Source organism: Sinocyclocheilus rhinocerous, unplaced genomic scaffold, assembly GCF_001515625.1.
Source record: "Sinocyclocheilus rhinocerous isolate Xijiao unplaced genomic scaffold, SAMN03320098_v1.1 scaffold228, whole genome shotgun sequence".
Taxonomy (NCBI): Eukaryota; Metazoa; Chordata; class Actinopteri; order Cypriniformes; family Cyprinidae; genus Sinocyclocheilus; species Sinocyclocheilus rhinocerous.
The window spans coordinates 772,020-777,362 of NW_015634565.1; the positions used below are offsets into that span (position 1 = coordinate 772,020).

Consider the following 5,343-nt stretch of genomic DNA (forward strand, 5'->3'; position numbering starts at 1 on the left):
GTACTATAATATACACAAAGAATATCGGCCGATATATCGATATCGGCCTTTTTTTTTTACTCCCAAATATCGGTATCGGCCCCAAAGAACCCATATCGGTCGGGCTCTATTTGTAACATTATAAATGTCTTTACTGTCACTTTTTCAATTTAATGCATCCTTGTTGAATAAAAGTTAAAAACTAAATTTACTGACCTCAAACTTTTGAACTTGGAACCCATTTTACTTAACTGAATTGTTACATATTATATTAATAAAAAATATGATATATTATGATACACAATATATTTCATGATAGAAACAATATATTTAAAGTTATATCTATATTGTCTTGTCCTGTGATATGCTTTTCTCTAATGCTTTATTTAAGCAGTAATTTAACATTTTTTGCAGTTTTGACCCACATTAATTAAGAGACTATATGTGACCCTGGAGCACAAAAGCAGTCTGGGGTATATTTGTAGCAATAGCCAACAATATTGTACATTTCATACATTGTATGGGTCAAAATTATCCTTTTTTTTAATGCCAAAAATCATTAGGACATTAAGGAAAGATCATGTTCCATGAAGATATTTTGTAAATTTCCTACTGTAAATATATCAAAACTTAATTTTTGATTAGTAATATGCATTGCTAAGAACTTCATTTTAACTTTAAAGGCGATTTTCTCAGTATTTAGATTTTTTTGCACCCTCAGATTCCAGATTTTCAAATACGTGTGTCTCGGCCAAATATTGTCCTATCATAACAAACCATACATCAGTGGAAAGTTTATTTATTCAGCTTTCAGATGATGCATAAATCTTGACCCTTATGACTGGATTTGTGGTCCAGGGTCACATATGAGACAATATATGAGACCACTAGAAAGGAACTATTGAAGTCAAAAAGGTGATAAAAACTTACAACACCTAAAATATACACTTCACTTTATACAGTAATATTCATGTTAACCTAAAGATATTGAGAAAAAGCACTGTTCATGAGTATGTTATATTCTATTGTCATTTCTTCATTTTTACGCAGCACTATAAGGCAATCTCAGTTGTTTATGGTTTAATAATGCCATTACTTTTATTAGATCAGCTCTGAATCCTAACCTTACCTGAGGTTTAATAAGAGCACTCTGTGTTGATGGTCAGGGTGGACATGGACTCGAGCGATGAGAGCGATATGGACGATGATCTGGAGCAGCCGGCGGTGGTGAAGACCAAACATCATGACCTGATGATGAAGGGCGAGGGCGGGAGGAAGGGCAGCTTCTTCAAACAGGCCAAAAAGTCCTACCCCATGTTCCCTACACACGAGGAGCGAGTCAAATGGGATGAGTACGGCGAAATCATCAGGTGAGTGAGACGATTTAGAGTTATTTCCCTTAAAAAAATCAGAATCGGATGGTAATACCATGATATTTATGGGTTTGTGCACCTATTTCCTCCATAAACTAATAACATTTTAAATTTTATAAATCCTTTATTATATGTGTTGTTTTTTGTGTAATATTCATGTTCTGTATTTACTCTAACCACAGGCCCGAGGAGTTTCTGGTTCCAGAGCTCCAGGCCACAGAAGAGGAGAAGAGCAAACTGGAGTCTGGACTGACTAACGGAGAGGAGCCGATGGAGCAGGACCTGTCCGACGTTCCCACCAAATGCACCAGCACCACACAAGCGCTAGACATCAGGTGATCGTTCATTTCATCATCAGTCTGACTCTTATTACTGATTATGATAAATAAGTGAAAAAACTCTGGATGAAAGTTCATTGGAAAAAAAACTACATTTACTTTGTTTAAATGTTTTAATAGGGAGGATTGTATTAAAACCTCAGCAGTGTTGTGTGTTTTTTTATTAGAATTTATAATATTAGAAAATTCTACACACACACATATCATTTCTGTGCTAAAGTTAAAATGTAGAGGTTTAATATATAAAAATATATATTTTTAGAAAATGCTAAGATTTTTTATGTATTTTTTTTATGTATTAAAACCTCTGCAGTGTTATTTTTGAATAAATATTAGCAAATTTGTGAGATAGGGCAGTATTCAGGATTTATTCTATGCATTTTTTTTTTTTTTTTCAAAATGCTAATGTCAAATATTAATAAATATAAGCAAATTTGCGCACTACAGCAGTGTTCAGGACTTGTATATACTGTAAAAAAAAAAAAAGAATCACTCAGAAATTGCTAGTAAACACGTTGAATTAAACATCAAATTTTAAATTAGAAAGACTAAAATGGTATTTTCTTGTATTATTTTCAACTTCGAAAAATATTTTTATTGTCTATATATAACTACTGTTTTTTTTTTGTACAAAATGCTAAAGTTAAAATAAAAGTATACAACAGTTTAAATATATTAAAACCAGTGTTAATTATATATATATATATTTATTTTTTGTTTTATTTTCAGGTTTTGTTCTACATATTTTAAGTTGAAAAGGTTTAAGACAAAAGATATATACCTTTTAAGAGGATAAATTGTATTAAAAAGCAGTGTTTAGGATGTGTCATCCGTATATTTGGCGTGCAGGTGGCGCTTACCCTGTAATGTGTGAGATTGTCACAAATCAGTGTTTGGTAAAAATGTGTCACGCTTTTACTAAGATCTCGCATCATAGACGTGTCCTGCAGTCAGTTAAAAATACCCAGGTCTCTCCCAAACACACTCAGATGTCTGTGTTTGCCAATACGCTGCTGTCAGGTTTAACAGAATAATTAGCACTTATGCCTAATAACCCTCCATCCATCTCTAATGAATTGCTCGCGGTTTGTGTGTTTATTTGCCACTGAATTGATAGATAATGTGAGTTCAGACTCCATGAGTGATTCTGATCTCCAGTGGTGAGACAATGTTTAAATCATTTGAGATTTGAGCTTCATTTAATGCTAAACACTTGCCAGCATTTTACAATTATCATTCTATCAGTTTTAAAGCTTAATCATTTGAAAACATCAGAATGAAAATGAGAATACTTCAGAAAGAAAATAGACATTTCAGCATGTCAACAAAAAATATCTGCTAACATTTACTATTTTCATGATTTATAGTGTAAATGAAATGCACAGAAGGTAAATGGAAATAAGTAAATGATTTAAAGGGGTCATATGATGCTATTTTAAAGATCATTATTTGGTGTATTTGGTGTAACAGAATATGTTGACATGCTTTAATGTTCAAAAAACACATTATTTTTCAAATACTGTGCATTATTGTAGGAACTCTATGCTCCGCCTCTCTCAAACTCGGCATTTTTAACAAAGCCCCCTCCTTTGACAAACGCAGTCTGCTCTGATTGGCCAGCTGAACCAGTGCATTGTGATTGGCCGAACACAACAAGCACGCGTCGGAAATGTAACGCCCCTTACCATAATTCATGGCAGACTGACCCAGATATGCCACGTTCAGAGTCGTTGATTCATCTGTTGTGTCCCTCAGAGCTCGAGTCATGTACATCGATTACGAGGGCCGTTCTGACGGGGACTCCATTAAGAAGATCATAAACCAGATGAAACCCAGACAGCTAATCATCGTTCACGGGCCGCCTGAGGCCAGCCAGGACCTGGCCGAGTCCTGCAAGGCCTTCAGCGGCAAAGACATCAAAGTTTACAAGCCAAAACTGCAGGAGACTGTGGACGCCACCAGCGAGACCCACATTTACCAGGTAATAACTCTCTCCGTCACACAAAAACTGACATTTAAAAATTATATATATTTCAACAACTTTGAGAAATGCCAACTGAGGTCATATATATAAATATATATATATTAGTGCTGTCAAACGATTAATTGCGATTAATCGCATGCAAAATAAAAGTTTTTGTTTGCATATATGTGTTCTGTGTATGTTTATTATGTATAGATAATGTTCTGCATTTCTGTTTTGAGCTGCGCGCGCTGAAAATGACCAGTAGAATGAAGCAGCAGGTTTTTAATCAATGGTATTTAAATCATCATTTATCTCCTATAGAATATGCTTTGTTATTTATACAACATAACGTTAATATTACGACTTATAGGCTGTCAGTTACTAATATTCTGCATTGTTGTTTGACCTACTTGCGCTGCGTGCTGAAGAGATAATCACCGTAGTACTACAAAGAAGCGCTTTACTGCAACGCAACTCAACCAAATGCATCTTATATGAGATAAATATATAAAATATATAAACTGGCTGAAATGTTTTGAAATCACTTGTACCCTACCTGATCGAAAAAATCCAGTCTTTCACTCTGCCTGTGCCAGTTTGAGTCTTGTTAAAGATTTAAATCCCTGCCGCCAAGTTGCTCCTCTGTCCGTCACGGATTATGGAAAGTGAAACTTAAATCTATAGGGGCGGTTGGATTTATTCACGCACGTTAAAATATTTATTTAAAGCTTCTTTCTTTTCAGATTCTTATTTACAGCATTATTTTAACAGGCTGTATATTAACTTATTGGGAGAAAACCAGTAGTTCTATGTGAAATCAGACATTTGAGCACCCCATATAGCCAAATGTGAATTTATGTGAAAGTTTTGCAGTATGACATGCTAAACTCCATCTTACTGCTTAATATATAAATATTAAGATATGGAATAGTTCACTGAAGGTTCTGGGAGCTTTGAGTTGTGGATGTTTCAAAATAGCATAATTTATCATGTTATGCTATAATTTTAACTTTGACATTGCAAAGTGTCCAGTCTTCTGAAATATTCACAGACTGATGAAGCTGTAAATGTCGCTGTAGGTCAGACTGAAGGACTCGTTGGTCAGTTCGCTGCAGTTCTGTAAAGCCAAAGACACAGAGCTGGCCTGGATCGATGGCGTTCTGGACATGCGGGTGGAGAAAGTGGACACGGGTGTCGTCGCAGAGATGGGAGACGCCAAAGAGGAGACGGAGGACGGAGAGCCAGCCATGGACGTCACGCCGGACCTGACGACTGAGCCCAGCGCCGCGGCTAACCAGCGGGCCATCAAGACTCTGTTTGGAGAGGACGACAGGGAGATTTCAGAGGAGAGCGACGTCATTCCCACTCTGGAGCCGCTGCCTGCTCATGAGGTGAGAGAGACAGCAAATCCTGCACAAACAACACGTTTAACCTGCGTTGCTCAAGTTTTGTTTAGTTTAAGTAGATGATGTAAAATAAAGCAATAAGCCCCAAGAAGCCATGGTTTACAGTGAATTTATAACAGCTAAGGGCTTCACGGGGCTTATTGCAAAATTACTACGTACTATATAGACATCTTTTAAAAATAAATAATAATCAAAATAAAAATGTCAAAAGATTACCAAACTAAATACAAAATAAAATTAAAGTGAAAACAGAAAATATAAAATTAAAATCTAATTCAAAA

General features: G+C 35.5%; 1 pseudogene; it reads left to right on the top strand.

Moving 5' to 3' along the window:
- LOC107745902 (cleavage and polyadenylation specificity factor subunit 2-like) overlaps nt 1–5,047 on the top strand; it is an 11,487-nt pseudogene extending 6,440 nt beyond the window's left edge.
- The last annotated feature ends 296 nt before the right edge of the window (nt 5,048–5,343 follow it).